The following is a 14,880-nucleotide window of genomic DNA, read 5'->3' on the forward strand; positions in this document are numbered from 1 at the left end:
AGAGGAGGGCTTGCCTGGAAAATCCCATGGACGGAGGAGCCTGGCAGGCTGCAGTCCATGGGGTCACAAAGAGTCAGACACGACTGAGTGACTTCACTTTCACCTTTCCCTTTCATGCATTGGAGAAGGAAATGGCAACCCACTCCAGTGTTCTTGCCTGGAGAATCCCAGGGACGGGGGAGTCTGGTGGGCTGCCGTCTATGGGGTCGCACAGAGTTGGACATGACTGAAGTGACTTAACAGCAGAGAGGAGGGCATAGCAACCCATTCCAGTATTCATGCCTGGAGAATCCCCATGGACAGGGGAGCCTGGTGGACTATGGTCCATAGGGTCACAATGAGTCAGACACGAGTGAAGCGAATTCGCACACACACATATATGAGTATTTGTGTACATGGGTATGTTGTGTGTGTGTATTTATGGATATGTGTTTGTGAGTGTTTGTGTGTATTTGCATATATGTTTGTGAGTGTGTGTATGTATTGATATTTGTATGTACATATCGGTGTTTGCGTGTATGTTTATGTGTATTTATATGTATGTGAGTAATTGTGTATATGGGTATGCCCATGTTTGTGTGTATTTGTGTGTATGCGAGTGTTTGCATGAGTTAGTGGGTGTTTGTATGTATGTTCATGTGTGTTTATACATATGCGAGTGATTGTGTATATGCACACGTTGTATGTGTACATGTATGTATTGGCACTCAAAGCAGAATTTGAAGCAATGCAGAGACATGATTGGATTTGTATTACAAAGTATGACTCTGGCTGCATGGGCTGGAGAGGAGGTGTGAGCAAAGGGATAATTAAGCAGAAGCCACGGTGGTTTCCTGTCTGAGAGTGAGATGAGCTCTGGACCAGAGATGGGGTGGAGATGGTGAGAATGGACTACCCTGAGAGGCATGGCAGGATGTGGCGATGTACTGAATGTGGAGACGAAGCGGGGCCCAGGTAGAAGGAGAGGGAGGGGGTGCCGAGCTAGAACAACTGGGTCACGCCATTTGCTGACATAGGGTTCGATGTGGAGAAATGTATTTGCTGGGTAAGATCAGTGTGCCATTGTGATGATCACCCTTGTCCCAGACACATAAGAAATCCAACCTCAGAAGTCCTTCAGGGAAGAAAGAGGTGAGAAGCCACTCTTCTCAGGAAGATATACTCTTGATTAAATGAAGGGTCTACACCTATGTTATTAGACACAGAGCCCTTCTTTGCTTGAGATACATGGTCAGGGACCAAGAAAATGAGGGTGATGGAGGAAAGAAATGAAAAAAAAGTACATTCCTCATACCAAACTTAGAAGCTTCCAGAAGGGATCAGGTTCCAGGCAAGTGGGGTAAATGTCAAATTCCTTTACACCTGCTCCTCAGAACAGTGGAGATCAATCCTGAGCTAGACAGTGCAAACATGGAATGGTTTATTTTTTTTTTTTAACAATGCACTACTTCGAGTTCCTTCATGCCCTCTGGCTGGCAAAGCCCTCCAGCTATCTTTGAGCCTGTTCCCCTGTTTCTGGGCAGGACTTTTTCAACTCTCATCCATCAGGGAAGTCTATTAGGAAGAACTGGCTTTGGCATTACCCAGTGTAGAGTCGGCTTATGACTCTATCCTTTATTCAGGGTGATGTCTTGGGTATGCTCCCTGGCTTTCTGGAACCTCAGCTTTCTTATATAAATGTATAGGACAATACCAGGGCTGTTAGGATGATTAAATGATACAGTCTATCTTGAGAGCCTGTTCCAGTGCCTGGCATGTGGTTGGCTTTCATTAAAGGTATGATAACCATAATCCTGCAAGGCAACAATTTTCCATCTTTTTTGGTTTGTTGCCATTAAGGGATCACTTTGAGGATTAGGAAAAGCCATGCCCCACATTCTTAATTCTCATGGGTGAAAACTGTGGACAGACCTATTTTTTAAGCTAATTTTTATTGATGAAGGCAGGAGGAGAAGGGGACAACAGGCTGAGACGGTTGGATGGCATCGCTGATTCAATGGACATGAGTTTGAGCAAACTCTGGGAGATGGTGAAGGACAGGGAAGCCTGGCGTGCTGCAGTCCATGGGGTCGCAAAGAGGTGGACATGACTTGGCAACTAGACAACATAGTTGCTTTACAACGTTGGGTTAGTTTCTGCATATACACATATCCCCTCTTTTTTGGATTTCCCTCCTTTAGGTCACTGGGCAGACCTATTGAAGTCTTACCCATGGACCACATTTTAAGAATCTTTGATCTCAGACACTGGTTCTCAGCTGTGGCTGCTCATTAAAATTACCTGGGAAAAAAAGAATTCTGATGATAAAGCCCTTCTTCCCTCGAATTATCTTTACTCGGTCTAGGACTGGACACAGACAGCATTAGTTCTTCAGATATCCCAGAGGACCCTAACCTGAATAGAGACCCATCGATACAGGGGGAAACACAGGTGCCTGCTTTCCTCTGCTCGAGATAGTGCACTGAGCATCCTGGATTGCCCTGGATTCTGGCAATATTTAGAGATTATTAGGAGCTCAGCCTGTGGGCTCCAAATGACCCATAAGGCATCCACTCTGGACGCCCTTACCCCTACCCTTTAGCAGCATAATCTTGGCAAGCTATTCGACTCTCTGACTTATTTATTTCCTCCATCTATAACAGCAGGAATGGGACGATCATACTCCTCTTTCAGGATTTTTGGGAGAATCGAATGACATGTCCCATGTACGGTTCACAAAATATGGTGGCATGGCTCCAGCTCAGTAATGGGTCATGTGTAACCATCACTGCTTCCGTTATATTAAGGCCACCACCACCATCATTCCCGGGTGGTTCAGATGGTAAAGAAGCTTCCTGCAATGTGGGAGACCTGGTTCAATGTCTGGGTCAGGAAGACCCCCTGGAGAAGGGAATGGCTACCCACTCCAGTATTCCTGCCTGGACAAGTCCATGGACAGAAGAGCCTGGTATGCCACAGTCCGCTGGAACACAAAGAGCCAGACAGGATTGAGAGACTGACAGCTTTACTTTCTTTCAGCCATTACTGCTTTCATTATATTCAGGCCACCACCATCATCATCATGTTAGCATACTATCCCCTTTTCCTCAATACCTAGAAATATTGATGAAGTTGTTTTTTTTTTCTTTCTTACACAGCTGGCAAGATGCCTTATGCCAGAGTCTGCCACCTCCCAGGGCACGAGACTCCTATGTTTGGACACTCTTCTGCCTGTGTCCAGGACCTGTCCCCAGTGGTACAAGTTCCCTGAGATCAGGCTGTGGCTGATAATCCAAGTTTTTAGGGGTCCTGACAAGGCTGAGAAACCCCACTCCGGAGTGTACCCAGATTTGAATCCCCTACTTCCTAAAGCAACTTTTGCATAGATTCAAGTATGCCCAAACACTTAACATTGTGTGTGGGTGGAGGCTGCTCATCAAATAGGTGCTCCTTGGTCACCAGACCCCAGGATCATGGGGACTCTCCCCAACCATAAGGAACTGTCCTGAAGTCCCTGGAGAAATATCAGTAAACTCAGATATGCAGATGATACCACCCCAGTGACAGAAAATGAAAAGGAACTAAACAGCCTCTTAATGAGGCTGAGAGAGAAGAATTAAAAAGCTGGCTTGAAATTCAACATTAAAAAAAAAAAAAAAAAAACTAAGATGGTGGTATCTAGTCCCATCACTTCATGGCAAAAAGAACAAAAAAGAAGGGGAAGCAGTGACAGATTTTCTTTTCTTGGGCTCCAAAATCACCGTGGATGGTGACTGCAGCCGTGAAATTAAAAGATGCTTGCTCCTTGGAGGGAAAGCTATGGCATACCTAGATGGCATATTAAAAAGCAGAGACATCCCTTTGCCAACAAGGGCCCATACAGTCAATATTATGGTTTTTCCAGTAGTCATGTACGGATGTGAGAGTAGGACCATAAAGAAGGTTGAGTACTGAAGAATTGATGCTTTTGAATTTTGGTGCTGGAGAAGACTCTTGAGAGCCCCTTGGACAGCAAGGAGATCAAACCAGTCAATCCTAAAGGAAATCAATCCTGAATATTCATTGGAAGGACTGAGGCTAAAGCTGAAGCTCCAATCCTTTGGCCGCCTGATGCAAAGAGCCACCTCACTTGACAAGACCCTGATGCTGGGAATGATTGAAGGCAAAAGGAGAAGGGGACGGCAGAGGATAAGACAGGTCGCATCACTGAATCAACAGACATGAGTCAGAGCAAACTCCAGAAGATAGTGAAGGACACAGGAGCCTGGCGTGCTACAGTCCACAGAGGCACAAAGAGTCAGACATGACTTAGCAACTAAACAACCACAGAGGAGGTGCAAGCAAAGGGACCGTATGCCAAGGCGGCTGATGTGAGGACACGATTCAGCAGCTTTTCTCACTCCTGGTTCCTCTCCCTGACCCTAAACGACAAGTGCTGTGGCTTGCAGCAGCTCTCCTGGACAAGTCACCCACACCAGGTCATCATACTGTCTTTTTCTGGGGACACTGTCTTTTCATGGCTGATCATCAGCTAATCACCATTCCCTTGACGTGTCTGGACCCCTGGCCTTGTTTTTCTAGAAACAGTGACTCAGCCGGTAGGGAAGGTTATTCGGGGTGGCTGGATGGGGGTGAGAGGGGGTGGGCAGAAGGGAGGAGGGGTGAGAGGGGAAGGCCATTTACGGTGCCCGTGGGTAGCTGGCTTCCCTACTAGCACACTGCTAATTTTATTTTGCCTGCATTTATATTAGGAAACGCCACAGTCTCTGGTGCTAAGGGAGGAGGATGGGCTGGAGGAAGATGTGGGGCTCAGAGCAGCTTAGACACAAGGGGCCTGGGAACCCCCTCCGCAGCTTCCCTGTTCAGACTCCTGCCCACCTGGCCTGGGAGCCAAAGAAGAAGCACCCTCCATCTTCCCCAGTGCAGGAATTACTGTACCATAATTACTGTACCATAAACTCTCATTCATTCCCCCCTCCCCACTCACAAACAGAAGGAGGTAACTTCATTTACCAGGTGTGGCTCTAGATCCAACAACACTCTTTCTCTCTCACTTCAGATTCATGGGGTGCTTTTTACACAGAAGTTACTCCCTGGATCCTTTACCATTTCCTGTATTTTGTAATGAATGAAGCTCTTAAGTACGGGTCCCCAACCTCCTGAGTTCTAATGCCTGATGATCTGAGAGATGGAGCTGATGTAATAATAATAGAAATAAAGTGCACAATGAATGCAATGCACTGGAATCATCCGGAAACCATCCTTCCCACCCCTTCACCCCCCAGTTCATGGGGAAATATTATCTTCCACGAAACGGGTCCCAGGTGCCAAAAGGGTTGGGGACCACCACCGCCCTAAAGCCTAGAAATTCTGTCCTTCTGACAGCTTCCAGCCCCATGGTTAAAGCTGGATTTGCAGATCACACTGACCTAAGTTTTGATCCAATGTGACCTTGGACATGGCATTTAACCTCTCCAAACCTCCTTGTATATAATAGGAAGATAATAGCAATTCAAATGCTGTAACTTATGTATGAAGCATCTTAGCGGCATGCCTGACACCCACCCAGAGTACAATAAGGAACAGCAATTGTTGCCACCGTTATCATCATGATGGTCAATCTTAGGTGTCACCCTGGTTAGGCACCTAGCTAATTTGATCAGTCATTTCAGCTTTCCTGGAAGATATTGTGTTGATAGGATTAACATCTACCCTTGACTGTGTTTAGGTAAAAGAGATTGTGCTATTGTTGAGTCACTCAGGGGTGTTTGACTCTGGCAGCCTCGTGGACTTTAGCCCACCAGGCTCCTCTGTCCATGGGATTCTCCAGGCAAGAATACTGGAGTGGGTTGCCATGCCCTCCTCCAGGGGATCGTCCCAACCCAGGGATCAAACCTGCATCTCCTGCATTGGCAGGTGGATTCTTTACCACTGAGCCGTCTGGGAAACCCATAGAAGAGATTATCCTGGGAACTTTTCATGGGCCCGATCTAACCTCTGAAGAGCCTTAACAGCAGAACTGATGCTTCTCTGAAGAACAAATTTCACCTGCTGACTGAAGGATCGGCTCCTGCCTGAGTGTTTGCAGTCTGCTAGTCCTGGCGGCCTCTCTTATGGCTTTCAGACTTGCCTGGCCAGTGCCCACAATCATGTGAGCAATTCCTGGCAATGCATCTCTCTCTGCACATCTCTCTATGCAAAGCAGCTGTGTTTTCATTCTGTGGGGTTGCACGCTCAGTAGTTCAATTGTGCCTGACTTCTTGTGACCCCGTGGACTGTAGCTCACCAGGCTCTTCTGCCTAGGGGATTCTCCAGGCAAGAATACTGGAGTGGGTTGCCATTTCCTCCTCCAGGGGATCTTCCTGACCCAGGGATAAAACCCAGGTCTCCTGCATTGGCAGGTGGATTCTTTACCACTGAGCCACCAGGGAAGTCCCTAATGACCTCATTCTACCTTAATTATTTCTTTAAAGGCCCCATCTCCAAATGCAGTTGCATTCTGAGATAATGGAATTAGGACTCTGACATATGAATTTTGGAGGCGGGTACAGTTCAGCCATAACAGATGGTGAGAAGATTGGTGACTATCTCATACCTTAACTCCAGTAAGACCTGGCCTCCAGAACCCAAACTCCAGAGCCAAATAGAGATTCTCAGTTTACCTGGAGCCACCCAATTCCCTCTTGGCTGTCTGCTGCAGGAATGTCCTGGAACATTCCTAAAGTTCCAGGTTGCTAGAGGGGATGGCAGGTACCAAATTCAGTAGGTGGTGGTTGAGATACCATCCACTTACAAGAGACCAAGTTACAGATAATCTATAAACTTCCCTAAGACTAAGACAGAGAGGCAGGGGAAGGGGCACGGGTAAGCTGCCTTGGACTTGGAACTCCCACTGTGGCAGTTTATCTTCTTTATGGTTCTGCCCCCTCCCCAAAAAAGGTAAGATGTTCTCCGGTGACAGATGGTGCTGGGTGACAGATGGTGGCTGACTGATCTCCATCAGTGAAGGTTCTAGCACAAAGCCACCTGAACTGGGTCCAACAGACAAACTAGCCCTGGATGGGCTTGAAGAAACTGCCGCACAGAGAGCCCCAAGTCTCTACTCAATTGTTGGGCTCTGTTAAGAAAGACAAGAACTGTCTTCATTCCCATTCATCTTTAGGAGGCAGAAACCATTCTCGTCACTAAGCACGGTTTTGTTACAAGACTTTATAGTGAGAGTTTTGCACCTCCTAGTAAAATCACAAATAACCCATCTGGCCCCAAACCTGAATGGCTCTATTTCCAAGTCATTACTTTTTGTAGCGAGATCAGTAATTAAATCAAGCATTTCATCACTCAAGCAGTATTCACTGGAGCAGCTATTGTATACCAGGCACTGGTAAGGACCAATTTGGGGATGTGTTTGACTTGGTTTTTATAAAGTTTATGTTTTGGCTCTTTCGCACTGTAGAGTTCCTCTCTCTGTCATTCATGTGAATCAAATGAGAGGAGAAGTAAAGATTCTTGGAAGGGACAGGGGAGAAATAATGAAAAGTGTCTTTCATCTGGTTGGAAACATACACGGTTGATCAACTTGAAGCCAGCAGAATGAAGGGACAGAGTGTGACCAGAGGAGCCACCCTAAAGCCTAGCTGATGATGCAATATACATGGAAAGAGACAAGCTATGTATGAGACAAAGGTAATGAAGATGCTATAAAAGAAAATACAGCACGAACCTCTTTGCTGATCAGGTAAGAAATGCCATGAAGATGGATGGGGTTATTTGAAGACACTCTGAAAGCACTTACACAGCTGTATGGTATTTCCATAAAGCCCTTGAAGCTGCTGGGATGAAGAATGAGATTACGATGAGCAAGAAAGGGATAAGTTGGCTGCAAAGGACCAGTAAATTCTATGCACTGTTAAGTGGGATGGACACACAGAAAGGGAATGGACCACAACACTAGGAAGAAATAAGCTCGTGTTTCTTTTGTCTCCTTCATACCTTTTCCAGATAAGGTTATTGTTTGATTCTTTATAAATCCCAACCTTAAATATATATATATATATAAAATAACTACCTGTGTTCCAAGAGGTGTCTGAGCTAAAATGTTGCCTTTCAGACTCCTCTATTGCATATTTCTTCTTGGCCAAGAGCGGGGAATTCAATGATGATAAATCTCATAGTGAATGTCATGGACATGTGTTTGTCACTTCGTAAATCCTCACTCTGTGCTTGACAGGACTCCACGATCACCTTTTAAAGCTAATCTGGCTGAAGGATAAGACAGCATTCTTAGCACTTCAACTCGAGTACAATATGACTGGCAATAAAATCTGCCTTCACCCACAGGATTGGCAGAGTGTTATGGTAGGGTAGGCAACTAGCGTTTGAAAGCTTGCAAGTTTCTCACAAAAAAAAATACCTGTAAGCAGATACCCCAACTGCTGAAAATGCATGCAAGGTATTTGTAAAGGACCTGTGAGTTTTATTTGCCAATGTCAAGTCAGACAAAGCACATAATCTCAAATCTCCTACCTTCTACCCACCTTTAACTTAGCCAGATCCTTGCATTGTAAACAGCAAATACAAAGGCATTATTTCCTACTAGAAAATTTATTTTACCTACAAAGTCTCTCTAGAATCATAATCAGTTTATATTGCATGACTTACCCTGACAATAAATATTACTGTAAGAGGGGGTTGTTTTTCTGAATTAGAGTCTAACTAAGTGCTTGCCTAAATCTGCTAAACATGTTATTGAGTTTAGTCAGTTCAACTAAAATGAAATATTCTGCTCTCCTCGGGGTGACCAAGCCACAACAGTGTTGAAAGAACACCCTCTGATTTCCCTGAAGGCCCAGGGGTGAAGAATCCGCCTTGTGATGCAGGTTCGATCCCTGATCAAGGAACAGAGTCCACACGTCATGGAGCAACTAAGCCTGCACTCCAGCTAGAGTCCGTACGCTGCAAGGAAAGACCCCACAGGACGGAATGAAGATCCCATGTGCTGCAACTAAGACTCAGCTCAGACTGGAAGAAGAAAAGAACAATGTCTGGCATGACCGACCATATCGTTGACCAAATCCTACAAGGAAGCCAGACCATCTTCCTGTATTCCACCACGAATGCTGAGGAGCCAGTTCAAATGGCTGCCTTGCTTCAGGGTGTGAGGCGGAGTGAAAGGTGCTCAGTCGTGGACTATGCAGTCCCTGGAATTCTCCAGGCCAGAATACTGGAGTGGGTAACCTTTCCCTTCTCCAGGCAATCTTGCCAACCCAGGGATCGAACCCAGGTCTGCTGCATTGCGGGCGGATTCTTTACCAGCTGACCCACCAAGGAAGTCCCTTGGGGTGTGTAAGCAGAACAATTTTCTCTTCAGTAATTGCTTCACACAGTTCCTTCTTGGGAGAGGTGTCACCTCAGCTCCCAGAGATAATCATTATTGTCCATGTACTTCCCTTTACCCTTTTAAAAGACTCAGGAGTCTCCTTTTCTTTCTCATCTGTCTCCCCACCACCAAAGACGGTAGACTGAAGGACTAGGTTTACGTCACCGCTATTCATGATCAGAAAGGCATGAAGATCTGGTTTTCAAAATGCATCACATGCTGTAAACACAGTGGGCAGAGACATGTTATTGAAAGGTTTGCATTTCTCTCCATAAGTTCCCACTCAATGGGAATTTCCCCAAATATTCACCTGGTCGACCCTCATCTCTTTTACTATTTTACCCATTTCAGCCTCTGTCTTCTTTTTTATTTCCAATTTTCAACTTTTTATTTTGTACTGGGGTACAGCCAATCAACAATGTGGTGATAGCTTCAGGTGAACAGTAGAGACAGCAGAGACTCGGCCATCTATTCTGCCCGCAACCCCCCTCCTATCTAGGCTCTGTCTTAATATCAGAGATGGGGTGAGTAAGAGGAAGCATATATAAAGAAATAAAATATTCCTACATATAGTTTCTATCTCTCCCTCACAGAGGAGTGGCATAACTCCGCTCTCTCTCTCTCTCCACGTCTCTCTTTCACAAACACGCACATACACACACTGCATTAGAAGGAGAATAAAGTGATAAAGGGGAAAAAAATGCATTCTTCTTGTGAAGAGAGGAGTTTGTAGTTCTTGCAGTTCTGCAGTTCTGGCTCCTGGAGAGAGCAGGAGCTGAGGAAAACCGAGAAATAGGGCAAATATGAGAAAAGTAGTAGCTTTCTACTGAGCCATCAGTGACATGCTTTCAACAAACCTGACACCATGTTATACACTCACAGTAAACTCCATACCCAGCAGGGGATCAGAAGTCCCACATGGCACAGCCACTGGCCTGTCTCTTCCTCCTCCTTCCTATCCCCTCTGCCCCCACCACCCACACTGGCCTCCTGTGTCTTTCTTGAGCACATTGATGAACCTCCTTTGGCTTTGCTGTGGTTCAGTTGCTAAGTCCTGTTTGACTCTTTGCGACCTCATGGACTGTAGCCTGCCAGGATCCTCGGTCCATGGGGTTTTTCCAGGCAAGGATACTAGAGTGGGTTGCCATTCCCTTCTCCAGGGGATCTTCCCAACCCAGGGATCGAACTCCGGTTTCCTGTATTGGCAGGCAGGTTTTTTACCATCTGAGCCACCACAGAAGTCCTCCTTTGGCTTTAGGGCTTCAGATTTCTATTCTGCCACTTAGAACTTTCTTCACTCTGACGGTCACATGGAGACGATTTTCCACTCTTCAGTCTTGGCTGGCAGCCTTTCATAATTCCTTGAATCCACACCATTATCTCTCATCATTGTGAGGATAATGTATTCACTGATTTTATTTTATTTTTTGGGTGGGATACCTCTGTCATCACAGCACTGCAAGCCTCAGGCATATAGGGATTTGTACATCTTGATTACTAGCTCACTAGCTCCAAAGGCATTTCTGTTAATAACATGAATGGCTCACCCATCGTCCACAGAGAGAGAAGACAAGGAAGGAAAAGCGAAGAGGAGTCTGGAGGTCAAGAGGAAAGGGGAAAACAAACAAATGAAAAAAAAAAAAAACACCCAAAACTGCTAGTGAACAATCCCTGGTGTCTGAGAAGACCAAGAAGCTTTAAAAACCAAGGACGACAATATTGGATTCTCACCGGTCTGCAGTGCTGTGATCCGTCTACCAGGTCCAACTGCACATTAAAAGTTGCTACACACAATGGTCTTGGATGAAGACCATTCTCAGGGGAAGGATCTGAGAAAGCAGCAATAGACTGGAGGTGGGAGGAGATCACAGGGAACAGAAAAGTGGAATGAGGGACTTCCCTGGCTGTCCAGTGGCTAAGACTCTGCGCTCCCAGTGCAGTGGCCCCAGGTTCGATCCCTGGTCAGGAAACTAGCTCCCACATGCTGCAACTAAGAGTTCACATGCTGCAACAGAAGACACTACACACCCCCCATGCCACAACTAAGATCTGCTGCTGCTGCTGCTAAGTCGCTTCAGTTGTGTCCAACTCTGTGCGACCCCATAGAAGGCAGCCCACCAAGCTCCCCCGTCCCTGGGATTCTCCAGGCAAGAACACTGGAGTGGGTTGCCATTTCCTTCTCCAATGCATGAAAGTGAAAAGTGAAAGTGAAGTCGCTCAGTCGTGTCCGACTCTTAGCAACCCCCTGGACTGCAGCCTGCCAGGCTCCTCCGTCCATGGGATTTTCCAGGCAGGAGTACTGGAGTGGGGTGCCATTGCCTTCTCCTAAGATCTGATGCAGACAAAGAAATAAAACATTAAAAAAAATATATTGGAATAAGCAGTAACTGAGAAATTAAGGAATCCCACCAGGTGTGAGCAGATACCCAAGAGAAGGAATGAACTTCCCAGCACCCATGGGGAAGGACTGTAGCCATTTTAAATATAGAAAGCTGCAGAAGTTTGAGGTACCCCGGCCGCTGATCTAAATGTTAATCAAAGATTGTGACAGTCTTAAAATAAGATGTGAGTGATGTCTGAGAATGTGGGCACAGCTTGTGCGGTCCTATGCAAAGCAGATGCAAATCACATGCAAATGTGGACGCGTCCTGCTTGCTGAGTTCTGACGACAGGCCCCTTCGGAGGATTAGCTTGCTGGACATACTTTGAGCTCTAGTTAAACCAGTGTATGGGGAAGCACTCCGTCCCTTTGCAAAGCAGAGGACTGCCTTGGCTGGGTTTTGAGGGGCTTTGGAGAAAGAGTTGCTAATAAGTTGATATTTGCAGAGGGAAATGGGAAACTCAGAGACACCAGCTGTCAACAAGGCGGTGGCCTGGGACTTATATTTATAAAGGGACTCATTTCTGAACTGTGAGAAGGATAAACAAGATTGTGCTGGTTGAGAACTCACTGCAGTCCCAGGGGCAACCTGTATTGATTTCACCCCCCCTCTTTTTTTTATTGTGGTAAAATACACATAACATAAAATGTACCATTTTGACTGCTTTAAAATGTAGACTTCAGTGGTCTTAAATAGATTCGTATTGTTGTTTGACCATCATCACTGCCTGGCCACCTCCAGAACTCTATTCATTTGCAAAATTGAGACTCTAACCCCATTAAAATGCTTGCTCCCCAACCCCCTCCCCCAGCCCCTGTCCCCCACCATTCTGCTTTTTAAAAATGTTATGATTTTGATGACTCTACTGCTGCTGCTGCTAAGTCGCTTCAGTCGTGTCCGACTCTGTGCAACCCCACAGACGGCAGCCCACCAGGCTCCCCCGTCCCTGGGATTCTCCAGGCAAGAACACTGGAGTGGGTTGCCATTTCCTTCTCCAATGCATGAAAGGGAAAAGTGAAAGTGAAGTCACTCAGTCGTGTCTGACTCTTAGCGGCACCATGGACTGCAGCCCACCAGGCTCCTGCGTCCATGGGATTTTCCAGGCAAGGGTACTGGAGTGGGGTGCCATTGCCTTCTCCTAGGCCCCTCATATAAACGGAACACAGAGTATTTTCCAGTTTTGTGACTGGCTTATTTCACTAAGCATAATGTCGCCAAGATTCATTCACATTGCAGAAAATACGTTAAGAGTGCCCTTCCTTTTGAAGGCTGAGTAATATTCCATAGTATAGATATACCACATTTTTCTTAGTCACTCATCTGTCAGTGGACACTAAGGTTGCTTCTACATTTTAGCTATTGTGAATAATGCTGCTGTGACCATGGGTGTACAAATGTCTCTTCAACACCCTTCTTTCAATTCTTGTGAATATATAACCAGAAGCTGAATCACTAAATCATACAGGAATTTTATTTTTAATTTTTTGGAGGCACCGTGGTTCTGTTTTCCAGAGCAGCTACACAGTTAACATTCCCACCAACAGCACATAAGAGTTCCAATTTCTCTACATCCTTGCCAGCAGATATTATTTTCTGGTTTTTGGTAGTAGCCATCCTAAGGAATGCAAAGTGGAATCTCACAGTCGTTTTGACTTGTTCTTCCCTAGTGATTTGCGTCACTGAGCATCTTTTCATGTGCTTATTGATCATGTGCAGAATGTCTATTCAAGTCCTTGGCTCCTTTTTGAATTATATTGATTTGTTGTTGTTGAGTAATCTATGTTGATTTTTTCTTTCTTTCTTTTTTTTTTTTTTTTTGCACAGTTAAATGACTAGCAGAAAGACTGTATGAAATTCTTCCAAAGGTAAAGCAGATACTGCATCTATGCTCCACTTTCTAATGCAGGCTGTGAGTGTGTGTGTGTACTCAGTTGTATCTGACTCTTTGTGACCCCATGGACTGTAGCCCCCCAGGTACCCCTGTCCATGGGATTCTCCAGGCAAGACGACTGGAGTGGGTAGCCATTCCCTTCTCCAGGGGATCTTCCTGACCCAGGAACTGGGTCTTCTACATTGCAGATGAACTGTTTACCCTCTGAGCCACCAGGGGGGAAAAATCATTTTATATTTGTGTTTTCTGCCTTGATCTCATAAACTTGGGTTTGGTTGCCATTTACCTAGTATCCAAATAATAATAGGGCTTCCCTGGTGGCTCAGAAGGTAAATAATCTGTCTTCAATGAGAAAACCTGGGTTCCATCCCTGAGTTGGGAAGATTCCCTGGAGAAGGAAATGGCTCCCCACTCTAGTCTTCTTGCCTGGACAATTCCATGGACAGAGGAGCCTGGTGGGCTATAGTCCATGGGGTTGAAAAGATATCATAAGCTCTGGTTTGGTTGTCATTTACTAAGTCCCCAAATAACTGTGGCTTCCACAAAATAGAGATTTATTTTCTCTCCCATTAAATAAGTTCAGGACAAGACAGTCCATCATGTATCTCGTTGCTCCCTTCACTCTTTTGTTCCACCATCCTTAGGACGTAGAATCCACCCTCAAACACCCTCCAAGTTACCTCAGCATCCCCTAGTTTTGTACAGCAGGAGGCAGAAAGGAAGAGAGGGTGTGTGGGTGTGGTTTACATGTGAGTCACCCCAGTAAAGGGTCTTCCCAGAAACCACACCTAATAATTTTCATTGTCATCTTGTTGGCGATCCTGCTCTGCTAGGAAAGCTGGAGAACACAGTATAATTTTCCTTTAATTTGAGCAACCTGGCTATGACTAAGGGACCTATCACCGAAGGGTTGATTACTAAGGAAGAAGGGATAAACGGCTGTTGGTAGGTGGCAAGCAGCTTCCATCAGAAATCCTTCTAAAAAATATTTTTTTGTTTTAATTTTTCTCTCTACCAGAAAAATAGCAGCTCCACGCAAGCAGGGGTTTCATCTGTGTGGTGTAGTGCTGTGTCCCCAGCGAGGGCTGCAGTGTCTGGTGGACGCATCCTAAACAGAGATGCAATCAACATTTGCTCAACAGGGATGAAGCACAGCAGTGGCTTTTAATTTCCAATTGATGTTGAAAAACACGGGAGGCTCCTTTCTGCCACGTTCAGATTCTCCCGTGAGACAAGCCCCCCTCTTCCCTGCT

At 45.7% G+C, this 14,880-nt stretch overlaps 1 protein-coding gene across 23 annotated transcripts in view; it reads right to left on the bottom strand.

Annotated features, from left to right (window-relative positions):
* The window catches only part of RBFOX1 (RNA binding fox-1 homolog 1), a 1,703,141-nt gene that overhangs the window by 535,728 nt on the left and 1,152,533 nt on the right, over positions 1-14,880 (bottom strand). The gene's annotated exons all lie outside the window — the stretch shown is intronic.

This window comes from Bubalus bubalis, chromosome 24, assembly GCF_019923935.1.
Source record: "Bubalus bubalis isolate 160015118507 breed Murrah chromosome 24, NDDB_SH_1, whole genome shotgun sequence".
NCBI classification, from domain to species: domain Eukaryota; kingdom Metazoa; phylum Chordata; class Mammalia; order Artiodactyla; family Bovidae; genus Bubalus; species Bubalus bubalis.